This window comes from Primulina tabacum, chromosome 10 (genome assembly GCF_025594145.1).
Source record: "Primulina tabacum isolate GXHZ01 chromosome 10, ASM2559414v2, whole genome shotgun sequence".
Classification (NCBI taxonomy): Eukaryota; Viridiplantae; Streptophyta; class Magnoliopsida; order Lamiales; family Gesneriaceae; genus Primulina; species Primulina tabacum.
In genome coordinates, this window is record NC_134559.1 from 38,049,562 (window position 1) to 38,074,173 (window position 24,612).

Consider the following 24,612-nt stretch of genomic DNA (forward strand, 5'->3'; position numbering starts at 1 on the left):
AAAACACGAAAAAAGGTGCAACACGAGGACTCCCAGGAGGTCACCCTCATAGTATGCTCTCGCACAAGCACGCTTAACTTCAGAGTTCTGATGGATCCGTGCATTAGTGCGGTATGATCGCACCTGACATTGACTGGGATGTTTATACTTATATCCCTCGTGTACGTGTGAGCGGGCGGCGATGGACAACACGCGGCACTGCTCTCGCCCAATCATAACCAGGAAGTTAAGCGTTCTGGCGCGATGGCAGAGCTAGGATGGGTGACCTCCCTGGGAAGACCTCGTGTCGCGACCGTTTACGTAAATTATGAATAAAACAGTCGAAATAATTGTTTTTAATGAGTTAACCGTCTCCGGAGTAATCTGCGTCATACCCTTCCGCACAGAACCGGCTAACGACAACAAAAATCGATAAACGTTCCAAGAAAATAGAAAAAAAATAAGAAGGAAATAACGAATGTAAAGCTATTATTATGCCTGGGATACGATAAAATAGAACCAGAATCGAATTTCGAACTTCCTAAGCGATTTCTCGAGGAAACGAAAGCTTAACAGAAGCGTTAAATCGCAAATTAGAGGGTCTTAGAGAAGGAATTCGGCTAAAATCTCGTCAGCTCATTGCGTAGTAATGAGTCTCGTCCGTTTGCTCGTTTACAATCAAATTAGCCTACAATTTTGTCCAAATCCGGCAGTGCCTGAGCTACTTTCATTTCACATGTTTTATCTGGTCCCGATCAAAATTCAGATGATTTGAGCCGAAAATCGTCTGTCAACAAGTAATCAAAAATAGAAAAACACGAAAAAGGTTGTGCAACACGAGGACTTCCCTGGGGGTCACCCATCCTAGTACTGCGCTCGCCCAAGCACGCTTAAATTCGGAGTTCTGATGGGATCCGGTGCATTAGTGATTGTATGATCGCACCCGACATTGACTGGGATGTTTATTCTTATATCCCACGAGTACGTGTGGAGCGGGCGGCGATGGACAACACGCGGCACTGCTCTCGCCCAATCATAACCATGAAGTTAAGCGTTCTGGCGCGATGGCAGAGCTAGGATGGGTGACCTCCCTGGGAAGACCTCGTGTCGCGATCGTTTACGTAAATTATGGATAAAACAGTCGAAATAATTGTTTTTAATGAGTTAACCGTCTCCGGAGTAATCTGCGTCATACCCTTCCGCACAGAACCGGCTCACGACAACAAAAATCGATAAATGTTCCCAGAAAATAGAAAAAAAAATAAGAAGAAGGAAATAACGAATGTAAAGCTATTATTATGCCTGGGATACGATAAAATGGAACCGGAATCGAATTTCGAACTTCCTAAGCGGATTTCTCGAGGAAACGAAAGCTTAAGAGAAGCGGTAAATCGCAAATTAGAGGGTCTTAGAGAAGGAATTCGGCTAAAATCTCGTCAGCTCATTGCGTAGTAATGAGTCTCGTCCGTTTGCCCGTTTACAATCAAATTAGCCTACAATTTTGTCCAAATCCGGCAGTGCCCGAGCTACTTTCATTTCACATGTCTTATCTGGTCCCGATCGAGATTCAGATGATTTGAGCCGAAAATCGTCTGTCAACAAGTAATCAAAAATAGAAAAACACGAAAAAGGGTGCAACACGAGGACTTCCCAGGGTGTCACCCATCCTAGTACTGCTCTCGCCCAAGCACGCTTAACTTCAAAGTTCTGATGGGATCCAATGCATTAGTGCTCGTAAGATCGCACCCGACATTGAGTGGGATGTTAATTCTTATATCCCTCGAGTACGTGTGGAGCGGGCGGCGATGGACAACACGCGGCACTGCTCTCGCCCAATCATAACCAGGAAGTTAAGCGTTCTGGCGCGATGGCAGAGCTAGGATGGGTGACCTCCCTAGGAAGACCTCGTGTCGCGACCGTTTACGTGAATTATGAATAAAACAGACGAAATAATTGTTTTTAATGAGTTAACCGTCTCCGGAGTAATCTGCGTCATACCCTTCCGCACAGAACCGGCTCACGACAACAAAAATCGATAAACGTTCCAAGAAAATAGAAAAAAAATAAGAAGGAAATAACGAATGTAAAGCTATTATTATGCCTGGGATACGATAAAATGGAACCGGAATCGAATTTCGAACTTCCTAAGCGGATTTCTCGAGGAAACGAAAGCTTAACAGAAGCGGTAAATCGCAAATTAGAGGGTCTTAGAGAAGGAATTCGGCTAAAATCTCGTCAGCTCATTGCGTAGTAATGAGTCTCGTCCGTTTGCCCGTTTACAATCAAATTAGCCTACAATTTTGTCCAAATCCGGCAGTGCCCGAGCTACTTTCATTTCACATGTCTTATCTGGTCCCGATCGAGATTCAGATGATTTGAGCCGAAAATCGTCTATCAACAAGTAATCAAAAATAGAAAAACACGAAAAAGGGTGCAACACGAGGACTTCCCAGGGGGTCACCCATCCTAGTACTGCTCTCGCCCAAGCACGCTTAACTTCGGAGTTCTGATGGGATCCGGTGCATTAGTGCTTGTATGATCGCACCCGACATTGAGTGGGATGTTTATTCTTATATCCCTCGAGTACGTGTGGAGCGGGCGGCGATGGACAACACGCGGCACTGCTCTCGCCCAATCATAACCATGAAGTTAAGCGTTCTGGCGCGATGGCAGAGCTAGGATGGGTGACCTCCCTGGGAAGACCTCGTGTCGCGATCGTTTACGTAAATTATGGATAAAACAGTCGAAATAATTGTTTTTAATGAGTTAACCGTCTCCGGAGTAATCTGCGTCATACCCTTCCGCACAGAACCGGCTCACGACAACAAAAATCGATAAATGTTCCCAGAAAATAGAAAAAAAATAAGAAGAAGGAAATAACGAATGTAAAGCTATTATTATGCCTGGGATACGATAAAATGGAACCGGAATCGAATTTCGAACTTCCTAAGCGGATTTCTCGAGGAAACGAAAGCTTAACAGAAGCGTTAAATCGCAAATTAGAGGGTCTTAGAGAAGGAATTCGGCTAAAATCTCGTCAGCTCATTGCGTAGTAATGAGTCTCGTCCGTTTGCTCGTTTACAATCAAATTAGCCTACAATTTTGTCCAAATCCGGCAGTGCCCGAGCTACTTTCATTTCACATGTCTTATCTGGTCCCGATCGAGATTCAGATGATTTGAGCCGAAAATCGTCTGTCAACAAGTAATCAAAAATAGAAAAACACGAAAAGGGGTGCAACACGAGGACTTCCCAGGAGGTCAGCCATCCTAGTACTGCTCTCGCCCAAGCACGCTTAACTTCGGAGTTCTGATGGGATCCGGTGCATTAGTGCTGGTATGATCGCACCCGACATTGAGTGGGATGTTTATTCTTATATCCCTCGAGTACGTGTGGAGCGGGCGGCGATGGACAACACGCGGCACTGCTCTCGCCCAATCATAAACATGAAGTTAAGCGTTCTGGCGCGAATGGCAGAGCTAGGATGGGTGACCTCCCTGGGAAGACCTCGTGTCGCGACCGTTTACGTAAATTATGGATAAAACAGTCAAAATAATTGTTTTTAATGAGTTAACCGTCTCCGGAGTAATCTGCGTCATACCCTTCCCCGCACAGAACCGGCTCACGACAACAAAAATCGATAAATGTTCCAAGAAAATAGAAAAAAAAATAAGAAGAAGGAAATAACGAATGTAAAGCTATTATTATGCCTGAGATACGATAAAATGGAACCGGAATCGAATTTCGAACTTCCTAAGCGGATTTCTCGAGGAAACGAAAGCTTAACAGAAGCGTTAAATCGCAAATTAGAGGGTCTTAGAGAAGGAATTCGGCTAAAATCTCGTCAGCTCATTGCGTAGTAATGAGTCTCGTCCGTTTGCTCGTTTACAATCAAATTAGCCTACAATTTTGTCCAAATCCGGCAGTGCCCGAGCTACTTTCATTTCACATGTCTTATCTGGTCCCGATCGAGATTCAGATGATTTGAGCCGAAAATCGTCTGTCAACAAGTAATCAAAAATATAAAAACCCGAAAAGGGGTGCAACACGAGGACTTCCCAAGAGGTCACCCATCCTAGTACTGCTCTCGCCCAAGCACGCTTGACTTCGGAGTTCTGATGGGATCCTGTGCATTAGTGCTGGTATGATCGCACCCGACATTGAGTGGGATGTTTATTCTTATATCCCTCGAGTACGTGTGGAGCGGGTGGCGATGGACAACACGCGGCACTGCTCTCGCCCAATCATAACCACGAAGTTAAGCGTTCTGGCGCGATGGCAGAGGTAGGATGGGTGACCTCCCTGGGAAGACCTCGTGTCGCGATCGTTTACGTAAATTATGGATAAAACAGTCGAAATAATTGTTTTTAATTAGTTAACCGTCTCCGGAGTAATCTGCGTCATACCCTTCCGCACAGAACCGGCTCACGACAACAAAAATCGATAAATGTTTCCAGAAAATAGAAAAAAAAATAAGAAGAAGGAAAATAACGAATGTAAAGGTATTATTATGCCTGGGATACGATAAAAAAGAATCGGAATCAAATTTCGAACTTCCTAAGCGGATTTCTCGAGGAAACGAAAGCTTAACAGAAGCGTTAAATCGCAAATTAGTGGGTCTTAGAGAAGGAATTCGGCTAAAATCTCGTCAGCTCATTGCGTAGTAATGAGTCTCGTCCGTTTGCCCGTTTACAATCAAATTAGCCTACAATTTTGTCCAAATCCGGCAGTGCCCGAGCTACTTTCATTTCACATGTCTTATCTGGTCCCGATCGAGATTCAGATGATTTGAGCCGAAAATCGTCTGTCAACAAGTAATCAAAAATAGAAAAACACGAAAAAGGTGGTGCAACACGAGGACTTCCCAGGGGGTCACCCATCCTAGTACTGCTCTCGCCCAAGCACGCTTAACTTCGGAGTTCTGATGGGATCCGGTGCATTAGTGATGGTATGATCGCACCCGACATTGAGTGGGATGTTTATTCTTATATCCCTCGAGTACGTGTGGAGCGGGCGGCGATGGACAACACGCGGCACTGCTCTCGCCCAATCATAACCACGAAGTTAAGCGTTCTGGCGCGATGGCAGAGGTAGGATGGGTGACCTCCCTGGGAAGACCTCGTGTCGCGATCGTTTACGTAAATTATGGATAAAACAGTCGAAATAATTGTTTTAATTAGTTAACCGTCTCCGGAGTAATCTGCGTCATACCCTTCCGCACAGAACCGGCTCACGACAACAAAAATCGATAAATGTTCCCAGAAAATAGAAAAAAAAATAAGAAGAAGGAAATAACGAATGTAAAGCTATTATTATGCCTGGGATACGATAAAATGGAACCGGAATCGAATTTCGAACTTCCTAAGCGGATTTCTCGAGGAAACGAAAGCTTAACAGAAGCGGTAAATCGCAAATTAGAGGGTCTTAGAGAAGGAATTCGGCTAAAATCTCGTCAGCTCATTGCGTAGTAATGAGTCTCGTCCGTTTGCCCGTTTACAATCAAATTAGCCTACAATTTTGTCCAAATCCGGCAGTGCCCGAGCTACTTTCATTTCACATGTCTTATCTGGTCCCGATCGAGATTCAGATGATTTGAGCCGAAAATCGTCTGTCAACAAGTAATCAAAAATAGAAAAACACGAAAAAGGGTGCAACACGAGGACTTCCCAGGGGGTCACCCATCCTAGTACTGCTCTCGCCCAAGCACGCTTAACTTCGGAGTTCTGATGGGATCCGGTGCATTAGTGCTGGTATGATCGCACCCGACATTGAGTGGGATGTTTATTCTTATATCCCTCGAGTACGTGTGGAGCGGGCGGCGATGGACAACACGCGGCACTGCTCTCGCCCAATCATAACCAGGAAGTTAAGCGTTCTGGCGCGATGGCAGAGCTAGGATGGGTGACCTCCCTGGGAAGACCTCGTGTCGCGACCGTTTACGTAAATTATGAATAAAACAGTCGAAATAATTGTTTTTAATGAGTTAACCGTCTCCGGAGTAATCTGCGTCATACCCTTCCCGCACAGAACCGGCTCACGACAACAAAAATCGATAAATGTTCCAGAAAATAGAAAAAAAAATAAGAAGAAGGAAATAACGAATGTAAAGCTATTATTATGCCTGGGATACGATAAAATGGAACCGGAATCGAATTTCGAACTTCCTAAGCGGATTTCTCGAGGAAACGAAAGCTTAACAGAAGCGGTAAATCGCAAATTAGAGGGTCTTAGAGAAGGAATTCGGCTAAAATCTCGTCAGCTCATTGCGTAGTAATGAGTCTCGTCCGTTTGCCCGTTTACAATCAAATTAGCCTACAATTTTGTCCAAATCCGGCAGTGCCCGAGCTACTTTCATTTCACATGTCTTATCTGGTCCCGATCGAGATTCAGATGATTTGAGCCGAAAATCGTCTGTCAACAAGTAATCAAAAATAGAAAAACACGAAAAAGGGTGCAACACGAGGACTTCCCAGGGGGTCACCCATCCTAGTACTGCTCTCGCCCAAGCACGCTTAACTTCGGAGTTCTGATGGGATCCGGTGCATTAGTGCTGGTATGATCGCACCCGACATTGAGTGGGATGTTTATTCTTATATCCCTCGAGTACGTGTGGAGCGGGCGGCGATGGACAACACGCGGCACTGCTCTCGCCCAATCATAACCATGAAGTTAAGCGTTCTGGCGCGATGGCAGAGCTAGGATGGGTGACCTCCCTGGGAAGACCTCGTGTCGCGATCGTTTACGTAAATTATGGATAAAACAGTCGAAATAATTGTTTTTAATGAGTTAACCGTCTCCGGAGTAATCTGCGTCATACCCTTCCGCACAGAACCGGCTCACGACAACAAAAATCGATAAATGTTCCCAGAAAATAGAAAAAAAATAAGAAGAAGGAAATAACGAATGTAAAGCTATTATTATGCCTGGGATACGATAAAATGGAACCGGAATCGAATTTCGAACTTCCTAAGCGGATTTCTCGAGGAAACGAAAGCTTAACAGAAGCGTTAAATCGCAAATTAGAGGGTCTTAGAGAAGGAATTCGGCTAAAATCTCGTCAGCTCATTGCGTAGTAATGAGTCTCGTCCGTTTGCCCGTTTACAATCAAATTAGCCTACAATTTTGTCCAAATCCGGCAGTGCCCGAGCTACTTTCATTTCACATGTCTTATCTGGTCCCGATCGAGATTCAGATGATTTGAGCCGAAAATCGTCTGTCAACAAGTAATCAAAAATAGAAAAACACGAAAAGGGGTGCAACACGAGGACTTCCCAGGAGGTCACCCATCCTAGTACTGCTCTCGCCCAAGCACGCTTAACTTCGGAGTTCTGATGGGATCCGGTGCATTAGTGCTGGTATGATCGCACCCGACATTGAGTGGGATGTTTATTCTTATATCCCTCGAGTACGTGTGGAGCGGGCGGCGATGGACAACACGCGGCACTGCTCTCGCCCAATCATAACCATGAAGTTAAGCGTTCTGGCGCGATGGCAGAGGTAGGATGGGTGACCTCCCTGGGAAGACCTCGTGTCGCGATCGTTTACGTAAATTATGGATAAAACAGTCGAAATAATTGTTTTTAATGAGTTAACCGTCTCCGGAGTAATCTGCGTCATACCCTTCCGCACAGAACCGGCTCACGACAACAAAAATCGATAAATGTTCCCAGAAAATAGAAAAAAAAATAAGAAGAAGGAAATAACGAATGTAAAGCTATTATTATGCCTGGGATACGATAAAATGGAACCGGAATCGAATTTCGAACTTCCTAAGCGGATTTCTCGAGGAAACGAAAGCTTAACAGAAGCGGTAAATCGCAAATTAGAGGGTCTTAGAGAAGGAATTCGGCTAAAATCTCGTCAGCTCATTGCGTAGTAATGAGTCTCGTCCGTTTGCCCGTTTACAATCAAATTAGCCTACAATTTTGTCCAAATCCGGCAGTGCCCGAGCTACTTTCATTTCACATGTCTTATCTGGTCCCGATCGAGATTCAGATGATTTGAGCCGAAAATCGTCTGTCAACAAGTAATCAAAAATAGAAAAACACGAAAAAGGGTGCAACACGAGGACTTCCCAGGGGTCACCCATCCTAGTACTGCTCTCGCCCAAGCACGCTTAACTTCGGAGTTCTGATGGGATCCGGTGCATTAGTGCTGGTATGATCGCACCCGACATTGAGTGGGATGTTTATTCTTATATCCCTCGAGTACGTGTGGAGCGGGCGGCGATGGACAACACGCGGCACTGCTCTCGCCCAATCATAACCACGAAGTTAAGCGTTCTGGCGCGATGGCAGAGGTAGGATGGGTGACCTCCCTGGGAAGACCTCGTGTCGCGATCGTTTACGTAAATTATGGATAAAACAGTCGAAATAATTGTTTTTAATTAGTTAACCGTCTCCGGAGTAATCTGCGTCATACCCTTCCGCACAGAACCGGCTCACGACAACAAAAATCGATAAATGTTCCCAGAAAATAGAAAAAAAAATAAGAAGAAGGAAATAACGAATGTAAAGCTATTATTATGCTTGGGATACGATAAAAATGAACCGGAATCGAATTTCGAACTTCCTAAGCGGATTTCTCGAGGAAACGAAAGCTTAACAGAAGCGGTAAATCGCAAATTAGAGGGTCTTAGAGAAGGAATTCGGTTAAAATCTCGTCAGCTCATTGCGTAGTAATGAGTCTCGTCCGTTTGCCCGTTTACAATCAAATTAGCCTACAATTTTGTCCAAATCCGGCAGTGCCTGAGCTACTTTCATTTCACATGTTTTATCTGGTCCCGATCAAATCGTCTGTCAACAAGTAATCAAAAATAGAAAAACACGAAAAAGGTTGTGCAACACGAGGACTTCCCTGGGGGTCACCCATCCTAGTACTGCTCTCGCCCAAGCACGGTTAACTTCGGAGTTCTGATGGGATCCGGTGCATTAGTGATTGTATGATCGCACCCGACATTGAGTGGGATGTTTATTCTTATATCCCTCGAGTACGTGTGGAGCGGGCGGCGATGGACAACACGCGGCACTGCTTTCGCCCAATCATAACCACGAAGTTAAGCGTTCTGGCGCGATGGCAGAGGTAGTATGGGTGACCTCCCTGGGAAGACCTCGTGTCGCGATCGTTTACGTAAATTATGGATAAAACAGTCGAAATAATTGTTTTAAATTAGTTAACCGTCTCCGGAGTAATCTGCGTCATACCCTTCCGCACAGAACCTGCTCACGACAACAAAAATCGATAAATGTTCCCAGAAAATAGAAAAAAAAATAAGAAGAAGGAAATAACGAATGTGAAGCTATTATTATGCCTGGGATACGATAAAATGGAACCGGAATCGAATTTCGAACTTCCTAAGCGGATTTCTCGAGGAAACGAAAGCTTAACAGAAGCGGTAAATGGCAAATTAGAGGGTCTTAGAGAAGGAATTCGGCTAAAATCTCGTCAGCTCATTGCGTAGTAATGAGTCTCGTCCGTTTGCCCGTTTACAATCAAATTAGCCTACAATTTTGTCCAAATCCGGCAGTGCCCGAGCTACTTTCATTTCACATGTCTTATCTGGTCCCGATCGAGATTCAGATGATTTGAGCCGAAAATCGTCTGTCAACAAGTAATCAAAAATAGAAAAACACGAAAAAGGGTGCAACACGAGGACTTCCCAGGGGGTCACCCATCCTAGTACTGCTCTCGCCCAAGCATGCTTAACTTCGGAGTTCTGATGGGATCCGGTGCATTAGTGCTGGTATGATCGCACCCGACATTGAGTGGGATGTTTATTCTTATATCCCTCGAGTACGTGTGGAGCGGGCGGCGATGGACAACACGCGGCACTGCTCTCGCCCAATCATAACCAAGAAGTTAAGCGTTCTGGCGCGATGGCAGAGCTAGGATGGGTGACCTCCCTGGGAAGACCTCGTGTCGCGACCGTTTACGTAAATTATGGATAAAACAGTCAAAATAATTGTTTTTAATGAGTTAACCGTCTCCGGAGTAATCTGCGTCATACCCTTCCCCGCACAGAACCGGCTCACGACAACAAAAATCGATAAATGTTCCAAGAAAATAGAAAAAAAAATAAGAACAAGGAAAATAACGAATGTAAAGCTATTATTATGCCTGAGATACGATAAAATGGAACCGGAATCGAATTTCGAACTTCCTAAGCGGATTTCTCGAGGAAACGAAAGCTTAACAGAAGCGGTAAATCGCAAATTAGAGGGTCTTAGAGAAGGAATTCGGCTAAAATCTCGTCAGCTCATTGCGTAGTAATGAGTCTCGTCCGTTTGCCCGTTTACAATCAAATTAGCCTACAATTTTGTCCAAATCCGGCAGTGCCCGAGCTACTTTCATTTCACATGTCTTATCTGGTCCCGATCGAGATTCAGATGATTTGAGCCGAAAATCGTCTGTCAACAAGTAATCAAAAATAGAAAAACACGAAAAAGGGTGCAACACGAGGACTTCCCAGGGGTCACCCATCCTAGTACTGCTCTCGCCCAAGCACGCTTAACTTCGGAGTTCTGATGGGATCCTGTGCATTAGTGCTGGTATGATCGCACCCGACATTGAGTGGGATGTTTATTCTTATATCCCTCGAGTACGTGTGGAGCGGGCGGCGATGGACAACACGCGGCACTGCTCTCGCCCAATCATAACCATGAAGTTAAGCGTTCTGGCGCGATGGCAGAGGCTAGGATGGGTGACCTCCCTGGGAAGACCTCGTGTCGCGATCGTTTACGTAAATTATGGATAAAACAGTCGAAATAATTGTTTTTAATTAGTTAACCGTCTCCGGAGTAATCTGCGTCATACCCTTCCGCACAGAACCGGCTCACGACAACAAAAATCGATAAATGTTCCCAGAAAATAGAAAAAAAAATAAGAAGAAGGAAAATAACGAATGTAAAGCTATTATTATGCCTGGGATACGATAAAATGGAACCGGAATCGAATTTCGAACTTCCTAAGCGGATTTCTCGAGGAAACGAAAGCTTAACAGAAGCGGTAAATCGCAAATTAGAGGGTCTTAGAGAAGGAATTCGGCTAAAATCTCGTCAGCTCATTGCGTAGTAATGAGTCTCGTCCGTTTGCCCGTTTACAATCAAATTAGCCTACAATTTTGTCCAAATCCGGCAGTGCCCGAGCTACTTTCATTTCACATGTCTTATCTGGTCCCGATCGAGATTCAGATGATTTGAGCCGAAAATCGTCTGTCAACAAGTAATCAAAAATAGAAAAACACGAAAAAGGGTGCAACACGAGGACTTCCCAGGGGGTCACCCATCCTAGTACTGCTCTCGCCCAAGCACGCTTAACTTCGGAGTTCTGATGGGATCCGGTGCATTAGTGCTGGTATGATCGCACCCGACATTGAGTGGGATGTTTATTCTTATATCCCTCGAGTACGTGTGGAGCGGGCGGCGATGGACAACACGCGGCACTGCTCTCGCCCAATCATAACCACGAAGTTAAGCGTTCTGGCGCGATGGCAGAGGTAGGATGGGTGACCTCCCTGGGAAGACCTCGTGTCGCGATCGTTTACGTAAATTATGGATAAAACAGTCGAAATAATTGTTTTTAATTAGTTAACCGTCTCCGGAGTAATCTGCGTCATACCCTTCCGCACAGAACCGGCTCACGACAACAAAAATCGATAAATGTTCCCAGAAAATAGAAAAAAAATAAGAAGAAGGAAATAACGAATGTAAAGCTATTATTATGCCTGGGATACGATAAAATGGAACCGGAATCGAATTTCGAACTTCCTAAGCGGATTTCTCGAGGAAACGAAAGCTTAACAGAAGCGTTAAATCGCAAATTAGAGGGTCTTAGAGAAGGAATTCGGCTAAAATCTCGTCAGCTCATTGCGTAGTAATGAGTCTCGTCCGTTTGCCCGTTTACAATCAAATTAGCCTACAATTTTGTCCAAATCCGGCAGTGCCCGAGCTACTTTCATTTCACATGTTTTATCTGGTCCCGATCGAGATTCAGATGATTTGAGCCGAAAATCGTCTATCAACAAGTAATCAAAAATAGAAAAACACGAAAAAGGGTGCAACACGAGGACTTCCCAGGGGATCACCCATCCTAGTACTGCTCTCGCCAAAGCACGCTTAACTTCGGAGTTCTGATGGGATACGGTGCATTAGTGCTTGTATGATCGCACCCGACATTGAGTGGGATGTTTATTCTTATATCCCTCGAGTACGTGTGGAGCGGGCGGCGATGGACAACACGCGGCACTGCTCTCGCCCAATCATAACCACGAAGTTAAGCGTTCTGGCGCGATGGCAGAGGTAGTATGGGTGACCTCCCTGGGAAGACCTCGTGTCGCGATCGTTTACGTAAATTATGGATAAAACAGTCGAAATAATTGTTTTTAATTAGTTAACCGTCTCCGGAGTAATCTGCGTCATACCCTTCCGCACAGAACCTGCTCACGACAACAAAAATCGATAAATGTTCCCAGAAAATAGAAAAAAAAATAAGAAGAAGGAAATAACGAATGTAAAGCTATTATTATGCCTGGGATACGATAAAATGGAACCGGAATCGAATTTCGAACTTCCTAAGCGGATTTCTCGAGGAAACGAAAGCTTAACAGAAGCGGTAAATCGCAAATTAGAGGGTCTTAGAGAAGGAATTCGGCTAAAATCTCGTCAGCTCATTGCGTAGTAATGAGTCTCGTCCGTTTGCCCGTTTACAATCAAATTAGCCTACAATTTTGTCCAAATCCGGCAGTGCCCGAGCTACTTTCATTTCACATGTCTTATCTGGTCCCGATCGAGATTCAGATGATTTGAGCCGAAAATCGTCTGTCAACAAGTAATCAAAAATAGAAAAACACGAAAAAGGGTGCAACACGAGGACTTCCCAGGGGGTCACCCATCCTAGTACTGCTCTCGCCCAAGCACGCTTAACTTCGGAGTTCTGATGGGATCCGGTGCATTAGTGCTGGTATGATCGCACCCGACATTGAGTGGGATGTTTATTCTTATATCCCTCGAGTACGTGTGGAGCGGGCGGCGATGGACAACACGCGGCACTGCTCTCGCCCAATCATAACCATGAAGTTAAGCGTTCTGGCGCGATGGCAGAGCTAGGATGGGTGACCTCCCTGGGAAGACCTCGTGTCGCGACCGTTTACGTAAATTATGGATAAAACAGTCGAAATAATTGTTTTTAATGAGTTAACCGTCTCCGGAGTAATCTGCGTCATACCCTTCCGCACAGAACCGGCTCACGACAACAAAAATCGATAAATGTTCCCAGAAAATAGAAAAAAAAATAAGAAGAAGGAAAATAACGAATGTAAAGCTATTATTATGCCTGGGATACGATAAAATGGAACCGGAATCGAATTTCGAACTTCCTAAGCGGATTTCTCGAGGAAACGAAAGCTTAACAGAAGCGTTAAATCGCAAATTAGAGGGTCTTAGAGAAGGAATTCGGCTAAAATCTCGTCAGCTCATTGCGTAGTAATGAGTCTCGTCCGTTTGCCTCGTTTACAATCAAATTAGCCTACAATTTTGTCCAAATCCGGCAGTGCCCGAGCTACTTTCATTTCACATGTCTTATCTGGTCCCGATCGAGATTCAGATGATTTGAGCCGAAAATCGTCTGTCAACAAGTAATCAAAAATAGAAAAACACGAAAAGGGTGCAACACGAGGACTTCCCAGGAGGTCACCCATCCTAGTACTGCTCTCGCCCAAGCACGCTTAACTTCGGAGTTCTGATGGGATCCGGTGCATTAGTGCTGGTATGATCGCACCCGACATTGAGTGGGATGTTTATTCTTATATCCCTCGAGTACGTGTGGAGAGCGGGTGGCGATGGACAACACGCGGCACTGCTCTCGCCCAATCATAACCATGAAGTTAAGCGTTCTGGCGCGATGGCAGAGGTAGGATGGGTGACCTCCCTGGGAAGACCTCGTGTCGCGATCGTTTACGTAAATTATGGATAAAACAGTCGAAATAATTGTTTTTAATTAGTTAACCGTCTCCGGAGTAATCTGCGTCATACTCTTCCGCACAGAACCGGCTCACGACAACAAAAATCGATAAATGTTCCCAGAAAATAGAAAAAAAATAAGAAGAAGGAAAATAACGAATGTAAAGCTATTATTATGCCTGGGATACGATAAAAAAGAATCGGAATCAAATTCCGAACTTCCTAAGCGGATTTCTCGAGGAAACGAAAGCTTAACAGAAGCGTTAAATCGCAAATTAGTGGTGCCATCCTAGTACTGCTCTCGCCCAAGCACGCTTAACTTCGGAGTTCTGATGGGATCCGGTGCATTAGTGCTGGTATGATCGGACCCGACATTGCGTGGGATGTTTATTCTTATATCCCTCGAGTACGTGTGGAGTGGGCGGCGATGGACAACACGCGGCACTGCTCTCGCCCAATCATAACCACGAAATTAAGCGTTTTGGCGTGATGGGAGAGGTAGGATGGGTGACCTCCCTGGAAAGACCTCGTGTCGCGACCGTTTACGTAAATTATGGATAAAACAGTCGAAATAATTGTTTTTAATTAGTTAACTGTCTCCGGAGTAATCTGCGTCATATCCTTCCGCACAGAACCGGTTCACGATAACAAAAATCGATAATTGTTCCCAGAAAATAGAAAAAAAAAATAAGAAGAAGGAAATAACGAATGTAAAGCTATTATTATGCCTGGGATACGATAAAATGGAACCAGAATCGAATTTCGAACTTCTTAAGCGGATTTCTCGAGGAAACGAAAGCTTAACAGAAACGGTAAATCGCAAATTAGAGGGTCTTAGAGAAGGAATTCGGCTAAAATCTCGTCAGCTCATTGCGTAGTAATGAGTCTCGTCCGTTTGCCCGTTTACAATCAAATTAGCCTACAATTTTGTCCAAATCCGGCAGTGCCCGAGCTACTTTCATTTCACATGTCTTATCTGGTCCCGATCGAGATTCAGATGATTTGAGCCGAAAATCGTCTGTCAACAAGTAATCAAAAATAGAAAAACACGAAAAAGGGTGCAACACGAGGACTTCCCAGGGGGTCACCCATCCTAGTACTGCTCTCGCCCAAGCACGCTTAACTTCGGAGTTCTGATGGGATCCGGTGCATTAGTGCTGGTATGATCGCACCCGACATTGAGTGGGATGTTTATTCTTATATCCCTCGAGTACGTGTGGAGCGGGCGGCGATGGACAACACGCGGCACTGCTCTCGCCCAATCATAACCATGAAGTTAAGCGTTCTGGCGCGATGGCAGAGGTAGGATGGGTGACCTCCCTGGGAAGACCTCGTGTCGCGACCGTTTACGTAAATTATGGATAAAACAGTCGAAATAATTGTTTTTAATTAGTTAACCGTCTCCGGAGTAATCTGCGTCATACCCTTCCGCACAGAACCGGCTCACGACAACAAAAATCGATAAATGTTCCCAGAAAATAGAAAAAAAATAAGAAGAAGGAAATAACGAATGTAAAGCTATTATTATGCCTGGGATACGATAAAATGGAACCGGAATCGAATTTCGAACTTCCTAAGCGGATTTCTCGAGGAAACGAAAGCTTAACAGAAGCGGTAAATCGCAAATTAGAGGGTCTTAGAGAAGGAATTCGGCTAAAATCTCGTCAGCTCATTGCGTAGTAATGAGTCTCGTCCGTTTGCCCGTTTACAATCAAATTAGCCTACAATTTTGTCCAAATCCGGCAGTGCCCGAGCTACTTTCATTTCACATGTCTTATCTGGTCCCGATCGAGATTCAGATGATTTGAGCCGAAAATCGTCTGTCAACAAGTAATCAAAAATAGAAAAACACGAAAAGGGGTGCAACACGAGGACTTCCCAGGGGTCAGCCATCCTAGTACTGCTCTCGCCCAAGCACGCTTAACTTCGGAGTTCTGATGGGATCCGGTGCATTAGTGCTGGTATGATCGCACCCGACATTGAGTGGGATGTTTATTCTTATATCCCTCGAGTACGTGTGGAGCGGGCGGCGATGGACAACACGCGGCACTGCTCTCGCCCAATCATAACCACGAAGTTAAGCGTTCTGGCGCGATGGCAGAGGTAGGATGGGTGACCTCCCTGGGAAGACCTCGTGTCGCGACCGTTTACGTAAATTATGGATAAAACAGTCGAAATAATTGTTTTTAATGAGTTAACCGTCTCCGGAGTAATCTGCGTCATACCCTTCCGCACAGAACCGGCTCACGACAACAAAAATCGATAAATGTTCCCAGAAAATAGAAAAAAAAATAAGAAGAAGGAAAATAACGAATGTAAAGCTATTATTATGCCTGGGATACGATAAAATGGAACCGGAATCGAATTTCGAACTTCCTAAGCGGATTTCTCGAGGAAACGAAAGCTTAACAGAAGCGTTAAATCGCAAATTAGAGGGTCTTAGAGAAGGAATTCGGCTAAAATCTCGTCAGCTCATTGCGTAGTAATGAGTCTCGTCCGTTTGCCCGTTTACAATCAAATTAGCCTACAATTTTGTCCAAATCCGGCAGTGCCCGAGCTACTTTCATTTCACATGTCTTATCTGGTCCCGATCGAGATTCAGATGATTTGAGCCGAAAATCGTCTGTCAACAAGTAATCAAAAATAGAAAAACACGAAAAGGGTGCAACACGAGGACTTCCCAGGGGGTCACCCATCCTAGTACTGCTCTCGCCCAAGCACGCTTAACTTCGGAGTTCTGATGGGATCCGGTGCATTAGTGCTGGTATGATCGCACCCGACATTGAGTGGGATGTTTATTCTTATATCCCTCGAGTACGTGTGGAGCGGGCGGCGATGGACAACACGCGGCACTGCTCTCGCCCAATCATAACCATGAAGTTAAGCGTTCTGGCGCGATGGCAGAGCTAGGATGGGTGACCTCCCTGGGAAGACCTCGTGTCGCGACCGTTTACGTAAATTATGGATAAAACAGTCGAAATAATTGTTTTTAATGAGTTAACCGTCTCCGGAGTAATCTGCGTCATACCCTTCCGCACAGAACCGGCTCACGACAACAAAAATCGATAAATGTTCCAGAAAATAGAAAAAAAATAAGAAGAAGGAAATAACGAATGTAAAGCTATTATTATGCCTGGGATACGATAAAATGGAACCGGAATCGAATTTCGAACTTCCTAAGCGGATTTCTCGAGGAAACGAAAGCTTAACAGAAGCGTTAAATCGCAAATTAGAGGGTCTTAGAGAAGGAATTCGGCTAAAATCTCGTCAGCTCATTGCGTAGTAATGAGTCTCGTCCGTTTGCCCGTTTACAATCAAATTAGCCTACAATTTTGTCCAAATCCGGCAGTGCCCGAGCTACTTTCATTTCACATGTCTTATCTGGTCCCGATCGAGATTCAGATGATTTGAGCCGAAAATCGTCTGTCAACAAGTAATCAAAAATAGAAAAACACGAAAAAGGGTGCAACACGAGGACTTCCCAGGGGGTCACCCATCCTAGTACTGCTCTCGCCCAAGCACGCTTAACTTCGGAGTTCTGATGGGATCCGGTGCATTAGTGCTGGTATGATCGCACCCGACATTGAGTGGGATGTTTATTCTTATATCCCTCGAGTACGTGTGGAGCGGGCGGCGATGGACAACACGCGGCACTGCTCTCGCCCAATCATAACCATGAAGTTAAGCGTTCTGGCGCGATGGCAGAGGCTAGGATGGGTGACCTCCCTGGGAAGACCTCGTGTCGCGACCGTTTACGTAAATTATGGATAAAACAGTCGAAATAATTGTTTTTAATGAGTTAACCGTCTCCGGAGTAATCTGCGTCATACCCTTCCGCACAGAACCGGCTCACGACAACAAAAATCGATAAATGTTCCCAGAAAATAGAAAAAAAATAAGAAGAAGGAAAATAACGAATGTAAAGCTATTATTATGCCTGGGATACGATAAAATGGAACCGGAATCGAATTTCGAACTTCCTAAGCGGATTTCTCGAGGAAACGAAAGCTTAACAGAAGCGGTAAATCGCAAATTAGAGGGTCTTAGAGAAGGAATTCGGCTAAAATCTCGTCAGCTCATTGCGTAGTAATGAGTCTCGTCCGTTTGCCCGTTTACAATCAAATTAGCCTACAATTTTGTCCAAATCCGGCAGTGCCCGAGCTACTTTCATTTCACATGTCTTATCTGGTCCCGATCGAGATTCAGATGATTTGAGCCGAAAATCGTCTGTCAACAAGTAATCAAAAATAGAAAAACACGAAAAGGGGTGCAACACGAGGACTTCCCAGGGGTCACCCATCCTAGTACTGCTCTCGCCAAGCACGCTTAACTTCGGAGTTCTGATGGGATCCGGTGCATTAGTGCTGGTATGATCGCACCCGACATTGAGTGGGATGTTTATTCTTATATCCCTCGAGTACGTGTGGAGCGGGCGGCGATGGACAACACGCGGCACTGCTCTCGCCCAATCATAACCATGAAGTTAAGCGTTCTGGCGCGATGGCAGAGCTAGGATGGGTGACCTCCCTGGGAAGACCTCGTGTCGCGACCGTTTACGTAAATTATGGATAAAACAGTCGAAATAATTGTTTTTAATGAGTTAACCGTCTCCGGAGTAATCTGCGTCATACCCTTCCGCACAGAACCGGCTCACGACAACAAAAATCGATAAATGTTCCCAGAAAATAGAAAAAAAATAAGAAGAAGGAAATAACGAATGTAAAGCTATTATTATGCCTGGGATACGATAAAATGGAACCGGAATCGAATTTCGAACTTCCTAAGCGGATTTCTCGAGGAAACGAAAGCTTAACAGAAGCGGTAAATCGCAAATTAGAGGGTCTTAGAGAAGGAATTCGGCTAAAATCTCGTCAGCTCATTGCGTAGTAATGAGTCTCGTCCGTTTGCCCGTTTACAATCAAATTAGCCTACAATTTTGTCCAAATCCGGCAGTGCCCGAGCTACTTTCATTTCACATGTCTTATCTGGTCCCGATCGAGATTCAGATGATTTGAGCCGAAAATCGTCTGTCAACAAGTAATCAAAAATAGAAAAACACGAAAAGGGGTGCAACACGAGGACTTCCCAGGGGTCACCATCCTAGTACTGCTCTCGCCAAGCACGCTTAACTTCGGAGTTCTGATGGGATCCGGTGCATTAGTGCTGGTATGATCGCACACGACATTGAGTGGGATGTTTATTCTTATATCCCTCGAGTACGTGTGGAGCGGGCGGCGATGGACAACACGCGGCACTGCTCTCGCCCAATCATAACCATGAAGTTAAGCGTTCTGGCGCGATGGCAGAGCTAGGATGGGTGACCTCCCTGGGAAGACCTCGTGTCGCGACCGTTTACGTAAATTATGGATAAAACAGTCGAAATAATTGTTTTTAATGAGTTAACCGTCTCCGGAGTAATCTGCGTCATACCCTTCCGCACAGAACCGGCTCACGACAACAAAAATCGATAAATGTTCCCAGAAAATAGAAAAAAAATAAGAAGAAGGAAATAACGAATGTAAAGCTATTATTATGCCTGGGATACGATAAAATGGAACCGGAATCGAATTTCGAACTTCCTAAGCGGATTTCTCGAGGAAACGAAAGCTTAACAGAAGCGGTAAATCGCAAATTAGAGGGTCTTAGAGAAGGAATTCGGCTAAAATCTCGTCAGCTCATTGCGTAGTAATGAGTCTCGTCCGTTTGCCCGTTTACAATCAAATTAGCCTACAATTTTGTCCAAATCCGGCAGTGCCCGAGCTACTTTCATTTCACATGTCTTATCTGGTCCCGATCGAGATTCAGATGATTTGAGCCGAAAATCGTCTGTCAACAAGTAATCAAAAATAGAAAAACACGAAAAGGGTGCAACACGAGGACTTCCCAGGGGTCACCCATCCTAGTACTGCTCTCGCCCAAGCACGCTTAACTTCGGAGTTCTGATGGGATCCGGTGCATTAGTGCTGGTATGATCGCACCCGACATTGAGTGGGATGTTTATTCTTATATCCCTCGAGTACGTGTGGAGCGGGCGGCGATGGACAACACGCGGCACTGCTCTCGCCCAATCATAACCATGAAGTTAAGCGTTCTGGCGCGATGGCAGAGCTAGGATGGGTGACCTCCCTGGGAAGACCTCGTGTCGCGATCGTTTACGTAAATTATGGATAAAACAGTCGAAATAATTGTTTTTAATGAGTTAACCGTCTCCGGAGTAATCTGCGTCATACCCTTCCGCACAGAACCGGCTCACGACAACAAAAATCGATAAATGTTCCCAGAAAATAGAAAAAAAATAAGAAGAAGGAAATAACGAATGTAAAGCTATTATTATGCCTGGGATACGATAAAATGGAACCGGAATCGAATTTCGAACTTCCTAAGCGGATTTCTCGAGGAAACGAAAGCTTAACAGAAGCGGTAAATCGCAAATTAGAGGGTCTTAGAGAAGGAATTCGGCTAAAATCTCGTCAGCTCATTGCGTAGTAATGAGTCTCGTCCGTTTGCCCGTTTACAATCAAATTAGCCTACAATTTTGTCCAAATCCGGCAGTGCCCGAGCTACTTTCATTTCACATGTCTTATCTGGTCCCGATCGAGATTCAGATGATTTGAGCCGAAAATCGTCTGTCAACAAGTAATCAAAAATAGAAAAACACGAAAAAGGGTGCAACACGAGGACTTCCCAGGGGGTCACCCATCCTAGTACTGCTCTCGCCCAAGCACGCTTAACTTCGGAGTTCTGATGGGATCCGGTGCATTAGTGCTGGTATGATCGCACCCGACATTGAGTGGGATGTTTATTCTTATATCCCTCGAGTACGTGTGGAGCGGGCGGCGATGGACAACACGCGGCACTGCTCTCGCCCAATCATAACCACGAAGTTAAGCGTTCTGGCGCGATGGCAGAGCTAGGATGGGTGACCTCCCTGGGAAGACCTCGTGTCGCGACCGTTTACGTAAATTATGGATAAAACAGTCGAAATAATTGTTTTTAATGAGTTAACCGTCTCCGGAGTAATCTGCGTCATACCCTTCCGCACAGAACCGGCTCACGACAACAAAAATCGATAAATGTTCCCAGAAAATAGAAAAAAAATAAGAAGAAGGAAATAACGAATGTAAAGCTATTATTATGCCTGGGATACGATAAAATGGAACCGGAATCGAATTTCGAACTTCCTAAGCGGATTTCTCGAGGAAACGAAAGCTTAACAGAAGCGGTAAATCGCAAATTAGAGGGTCTTAGAGAAGGAATTCGGCTAAAATCTCGTCAGCTCATTGCGTAGTAATGAGTCTCGTCCGTTTGCCCGTTTACAATCAAATTAGCCTACAATTTTGTCCAAATCCGGCAGTGCCCGAGCTACTTTCATTTCACATGTCTTATCTGGTCCCGATCGAGATTCAGATGATTTGAGCCGAAAATCGTCTGTCAACAAGTAATCAAAAATAGAAAAACACGAAAAGGGGTGCAACACGAGGACTTCCCAGGGGGTCACCCATCCTAGTACTGCTCTCGCCCAAGCACGCTTAACTTCGGAGTTCTGATGGGATCCGGTGCATTAGTGCTGGTATGATCGCACCCGACATTGAGTGGGATGTTTATTCTTATATCCCTCGAGTACGTGTGGAGCGGGCGGCGATGGACAACACGCGGCACTGCTCTCGCCCAATCATAACCATGAAGTTAAGCGTTCTGGCGCGATGGCAGAGCTAGGATGGGTGACCTCCCTGGGAAGACCTCGTGTCGCGACCGTTTACGTAAATTATGGATAAAACAGTCGAAATAATTGTTTTTAATGAGTTAACCGTCTCCGGAGTAATCTGCGTCATACCCTTCCGCACAGAACCGGCTCACGACAACAAAAATCGATAAATGTTCCCAGAAAATAGAAAAAAAATAAGAAGAAGGAAATAACGAATGTAAAGCTATTATTATGCCTGGGATACGATAAAATGGAACCGGAATCGAATTTCGAACTTCCTAAGCGGATTTCTCGAGGAAACGAAAGCTTAACAGAAGCGGTAAATCGCAAATTAGAGGGTCTTAGAGAAGGAATTCGGCTAAAATCTCGTCAGCTCATTGCGTAGTAATGAGTCTCGTCCGTTTGCCCGTTTACAATCAAATTAGCCTACAATTTTGTCCAAATCCGGCAGTGCCCGAGCTACTTTCATTTCACATGTCTTATCTGGTCCCGATCGAGATTCAGATGATTTGAGCCGAAAATCGTCTGTCAACAAGTAATCAAAAATAGAAAAACACGAAAAAGGGTGCAACACGAGGACTTCCCAGGGGTCACCCATCCTAGTACTGCTCTCGCCCAAGCACGCTTAACTTCGGAGTTCTGATGGGATCCGGTGCATTAGTGCTGGTATGATCGCACCCGACATTGAGTGGGATGTTTATTCTTATATCCCTCGAGTACGTGTGGAGCGGGCGGCGATGGACAACACGCGGCACTGCTCTCGCCCAATCATAACCATGAAGTTAAGCGTTCTGGCGCGATGGCAGAGGTAGGATGGGTGACCTCCCTGGGAAGACCTCGTGTCGCGACCGTTTACGTAAATTATGGATAAAACAGTCGAAATAATTGTTTTTAATGAGTTAACCGTCTCCGGAGTAATCTGCGTCATACCCTTCCGCACAGAACCGGCTCACGACAACAAAAATCGATAAATGTTCCCAGAAAATAGAAAAAAAATAAGAAGAAGGAAATAACGAATGTAAAGCTATTATTATGCCTGGGATACGATAAAATGGAACCGGAATCGAATTTCGAACTTCCTAAGCGGATTTCTCGAGGAAACGAAAGCTTAACAGAAGCGGTTAAATCGCAAATTAGAGGGTCTTAGAGAAGGAATTCGGCTAAAATCTCGTCAGCTCATTGCGTAGTAATGAGTCTCGTCCGTTTGCCCGTTTACAATCAAATTAGCCTACAATTTTGTCCAAATCCGGCAGTGCCGAGCTACTTTCATTTCACATGTCTTATCTGGTCCCGATCGAGATTCAGATGATTTGAGCCGAAAATCGTCTGTCAACAAGTAATCAAAAATAGAAAAACACGAAAAGGGGTGCAACACGAGGACTTCCCAGGGGTCACCATCCTAGTACTGCTCTCGCCCAAGCACGCTTAACTTCGGAGTTCTGATGGGATCCGGTGCATTAGTGCTGGTATGATCGCACCCGACATTGAGTGGGATGTTTATTCTTATATCCCTCGAGTACGTGTGGATGCGGGCGGCGATGGACAACACGCGGCACTGCTCTCGCCCAATCATAACCATGAAGTTAAGCGTTCTGGCGCGATGGCAGAGGTAGGATGGGTGACCTCCCTGGGAAGACCTCGTGTCGCGACCGTTTACGTAAATTATGGATAAAACAGTCGAAATAATTGTTTTTAATGAGTTAACCGTCTCCGGAGTAATCTGCGTCATACCCTTCCGCACAGAACCGGCTCACGACAACAAAAATCGATAAATGTTCCCAGAAATAGAAAAAAAAATAAGAAGAAGGAAATAACGAATGTAAAGCTATTATTATGCCTGGGATACGATAAAATGGAACCGGAATCGAATTTCGAACTTCCTAAGCGGATTTCTCGAGGAAACGAAAGCTTAACAGAAGCGGTTAAATCGCAAATTAGAGGGTCTTAGAGAAGGAATTCGGCTAAAATCTCGTCAGCTCATTGCGTAGTAATGAGTCTCGTCCGTTTGCCCGTTTACAATCAAATTAGCCTACAATTTTGTCCAAATCCGGCAGTGCCCGAGCTACTTTCATTTCACATGTCTTATCTGGTCCCGATCGAGATTCAGATGATTTGAGCCGAAAATCGTCTGTCAACAAGTAATCAAAAATAGAAAAACACGAAAAAGGGGTGCAACACGAGGACTTCCCAGGGGGTCAACCATCCTAGTACTGCTCTCGCCCAAGCACGCTTAACTTCGGAGTTCTGATGGGATCCGTTGCATTAGTGCTGTATGATCGCACCGACATTGAGTGGGATGTTTATTTATATCCCTCGAGTACGTGTGGAGCGGGCGGCGATGGACAACACGCGGCACTGCTCTCGCCCAATCATAACCATGAAGTTAAGCGTTCTGGCGCGATGGCAGAGGCTAGGATGGGTGACCTCCCTGGGAAGACCTCGTTGTCGCGACCGTTTACGTAAATTATGGATAAAACAGTCGAAATAATTGTTTTTAATGAGTTAACCGTCTCCGGAGTAATCTGCGTCATACCCTTCCGCACAGAACCGGCTCACGACAACAAAAATCGATAAATGTTCCCAGAAATAGAAAAAAAATAAGAAGAAGGAAATAACGAATGTAAACTATTATTATGCCTGGGATACGATAAAATGGAACCGGAATCGAATTTCGAACTTCCTAAGCGGATTTCTCGAGGAAACGAAAGCTTAACAGAAGCGGTAAATCGCAAATTAGAGGGTCTTAGAGAAGGAATTCGGCTTAAAATCTCGTCAGCTCATTGCGTAGTAATGAGTCTCGTCGTTTGCCCGTTTACAATCAAATTAGCCTACAATTTTGTCCAAATCCGGCAGTGCCCGAGCTACTTTCATTTCCATGTCTATCGGTCCCGATCGAGATTCAGATGATTTGAGCGAAAATCGTCTATCAACAATTAATCAAATAGAAAAACACGAAAAAGGGTGCAACACGAGG

General features: G+C 44.9%; 28 non-coding genes and 2 pseudogenes across 28 annotated transcripts; all 30 read right to left on the reverse strand.

Annotated features, from left to right (window-relative positions):
- Positions 1 to 12: 12 nt before the first annotated feature.
- On the reverse strand, positions 13 to 125 carry LOC142512759 (5S ribosomal RNA; annotated as a pseudogene).
- A 680-nt stretch (positions 126 to 805) lies between these two features.
- On the reverse strand, positions 806 to 924 carry LOC142510695 (5S ribosomal RNA; annotated as a pseudogene).
- Positions 925 to 1,608: 684 nt separating this feature from the next.
- LOC142510363 (5S ribosomal RNA) lies at positions 1,609 to 1,727 on the reverse strand. Its single transcript, XR_012808479.1, has one exon. It is a non-coding gene; the product is annotated as a 5S ribosomal RNA (ribosomal RNA).
- Positions 1,728 to 2,407: 680 nt separating this feature from the next.
- Positions 2,408 to 2,526, reverse strand: LOC142512965 (5S ribosomal RNA). The gene has a single exon (XR_012808937.1). It is a non-coding gene; the product is annotated as a 5S ribosomal RNA (ribosomal RNA).
- Positions 2,527 to 3,209: 683 nt separating this feature from the next.
- Positions 3,210 to 3,328, reverse strand: LOC142508412 (5S ribosomal RNA). Its single transcript, XR_012806625.1, has one exon. It is a non-coding gene; the product is annotated as a 5S ribosomal RNA (ribosomal RNA).
- A 687-nt stretch (positions 3,329 to 4,015) lies between these two features.
- On the reverse strand, positions 4,016 to 4,134 carry LOC142513233 (5S ribosomal RNA). Its single transcript, XR_012809191.1, has one exon. It is a non-coding gene; the product is annotated as a 5S ribosomal RNA (ribosomal RNA).
- Positions 4,135 to 4,821: 687 nt separating this feature from the next.
- On the reverse strand, positions 4,822 to 4,940 carry LOC142513817 (5S ribosomal RNA). The gene has a single exon (XR_012809744.1). It is a non-coding gene; the product is annotated as a 5S ribosomal RNA (ribosomal RNA).
- Positions 4,941 to 5,623: 683 nt separating this feature from the next.
- On the reverse strand, positions 5,624 to 5,742 carry LOC142514706 (5S ribosomal RNA). The gene has a single exon (XR_012810588.1). It is a non-coding gene; the product is annotated as a 5S ribosomal RNA (ribosomal RNA).
- Positions 5,743 to 6,426: 684 nt separating this feature from the next.
- LOC142514718 (5S ribosomal RNA) lies at positions 6,427 to 6,545 on the reverse strand. The gene has a single exon (XR_012810599.1). It is a non-coding gene; the product is annotated as a 5S ribosomal RNA (ribosomal RNA).
- A 683-nt stretch (positions 6,546 to 7,228) lies between these two features.
- On the reverse strand, positions 7,229 to 7,347 carry LOC142517003 (5S ribosomal RNA). The gene has a single exon (XR_012812767.1). It is a non-coding gene; the product is annotated as a 5S ribosomal RNA (ribosomal RNA).
- A 684-nt stretch (positions 7,348 to 8,031) lies between these two features.
- LOC142511057 (5S ribosomal RNA) lies at positions 8,032 to 8,149 on the reverse strand. Its single transcript, XR_012808706.1, has one exon. It is a non-coding gene; the product is annotated as a 5S ribosomal RNA (ribosomal RNA).
- A 663-nt stretch (positions 8,150 to 8,812) lies between these two features.
- LOC142508933 (5S ribosomal RNA) lies at positions 8,813 to 8,931 on the reverse strand. The gene has a single exon (XR_012807130.1). It is a non-coding gene; the product is annotated as a 5S ribosomal RNA (ribosomal RNA).
- A 684-nt stretch (positions 8,932 to 9,615) lies between these two features.
- On the reverse strand, positions 9,616 to 9,734 carry LOC142509482 (5S ribosomal RNA). Its single transcript, XR_012807653.1, has one exon. It is a non-coding gene; the product is annotated as a 5S ribosomal RNA (ribosomal RNA).
- Positions 9,735 to 10,421: 687 nt separating this feature from the next.
- Positions 10,422 to 10,539, reverse strand: LOC142514094 (5S ribosomal RNA). The gene has a single exon (XR_012810005.1). It is a non-coding gene; the product is annotated as a 5S ribosomal RNA (ribosomal RNA).
- Positions 10,540 to 11,225: 686 nt separating this feature from the next.
- On the reverse strand, positions 11,226 to 11,344 carry LOC142514730 (5S ribosomal RNA). Its single transcript, XR_012810610.1, has one exon. It is a non-coding gene; the product is annotated as a 5S ribosomal RNA (ribosomal RNA).
- A 683-nt stretch (positions 11,345 to 12,027) lies between these two features.
- LOC142515142 (5S ribosomal RNA) lies at positions 12,028 to 12,146 on the reverse strand. The gene has a single exon (XR_012811000.1). It is a non-coding gene; the product is annotated as a 5S ribosomal RNA (ribosomal RNA).
- A 684-nt stretch (positions 12,147 to 12,830) lies between these two features.
- LOC142514742 (5S ribosomal RNA) lies at positions 12,831 to 12,949 on the reverse strand. The gene has a single exon (XR_012810621.1). It is a non-coding gene; the product is annotated as a 5S ribosomal RNA (ribosomal RNA).
- A 685-nt stretch (positions 12,950 to 13,634) lies between these two features.
- On the reverse strand, positions 13,635 to 13,753 carry LOC142509140 (5S ribosomal RNA). The gene has a single exon (XR_012807327.1). It is a non-coding gene; the product is annotated as a 5S ribosomal RNA (ribosomal RNA).
- Positions 13,754 to 14,988: 1,235 nt separating this feature from the next.
- On the reverse strand, positions 14,989 to 15,107 carry LOC142514754 (5S ribosomal RNA). The gene has a single exon (XR_012810632.1). It is a non-coding gene; the product is annotated as a 5S ribosomal RNA (ribosomal RNA).
- Positions 15,108 to 15,790: 683 nt separating this feature from the next.
- LOC142513772 (5S ribosomal RNA) lies at positions 15,791 to 15,908 on the reverse strand. The gene has a single exon (XR_012809700.1). It is a non-coding gene; the product is annotated as a 5S ribosomal RNA (ribosomal RNA).
- Positions 15,909 to 16,592: 684 nt separating this feature from the next.
- LOC142514766 (5S ribosomal RNA) lies at positions 16,593 to 16,711 on the reverse strand. The gene has a single exon (XR_012810643.1). It is a non-coding gene; the product is annotated as a 5S ribosomal RNA (ribosomal RNA).
- Positions 16,712 to 17,393: 682 nt separating this feature from the next.
- Positions 17,394 to 17,512, reverse strand: LOC142514777 (5S ribosomal RNA). Its single transcript, XR_012810654.1, has one exon. It is a non-coding gene; the product is annotated as a 5S ribosomal RNA (ribosomal RNA).
- A 685-nt stretch (positions 17,513 to 18,197) lies between these two features.
- LOC142516119 (5S ribosomal RNA) lies at positions 18,198 to 18,314 on the reverse strand. The gene has a single exon (XR_012811931.1). It is a non-coding gene; the product is annotated as a 5S ribosomal RNA (ribosomal RNA).
- Positions 18,315 to 18,997: 683 nt separating this feature from the next.
- LOC142508778 (5S ribosomal RNA) lies at positions 18,998 to 19,113 on the reverse strand. Its single transcript, XR_012806981.1, has one exon. It is a non-coding gene; the product is annotated as a 5S ribosomal RNA (ribosomal RNA).
- A 682-nt stretch (positions 19,114 to 19,795) lies between these two features.
- LOC142511069 (5S ribosomal RNA) lies at positions 19,796 to 19,913 on the reverse strand. The gene has a single exon (XR_012808707.1). It is a non-coding gene; the product is annotated as a 5S ribosomal RNA (ribosomal RNA).
- A 683-nt stretch (positions 19,914 to 20,596) lies between these two features.
- LOC142514788 (5S ribosomal RNA) lies at positions 20,597 to 20,715 on the reverse strand. Its single transcript, XR_012810665.1, has one exon. It is a non-coding gene; the product is annotated as a 5S ribosomal RNA (ribosomal RNA).
- Positions 20,716 to 21,398: 683 nt separating this feature from the next.
- LOC142506662 (5S ribosomal RNA) lies at positions 21,399 to 21,517 on the reverse strand. The gene has a single exon (XR_012804947.1). It is a non-coding gene; the product is annotated as a 5S ribosomal RNA (ribosomal RNA).
- A 683-nt stretch (positions 21,518 to 22,200) lies between these two features.
- LOC142511081 (5S ribosomal RNA) lies at positions 22,201 to 22,318 on the reverse strand. Its single transcript, XR_012808708.1, has one exon. It is a non-coding gene; the product is annotated as a 5S ribosomal RNA (ribosomal RNA).
- A 683-nt stretch (positions 22,319 to 23,001) lies between these two features.
- LOC142514656 (5S ribosomal RNA) lies at positions 23,002 to 23,118 on the reverse strand. Its single transcript, XR_012810541.1, has one exon. It is a non-coding gene; the product is annotated as a 5S ribosomal RNA (ribosomal RNA).
- Positions 23,119 to 23,804: 686 nt separating this feature from the next.
- LOC142508012 (5S ribosomal RNA) lies at positions 23,805 to 23,922 on the reverse strand. The gene has a single exon (XR_012806246.1). It is a non-coding gene; the product is annotated as a 5S ribosomal RNA (ribosomal RNA).
- Positions 23,923 to 24,612: the final 690 nt, after the last annotated feature.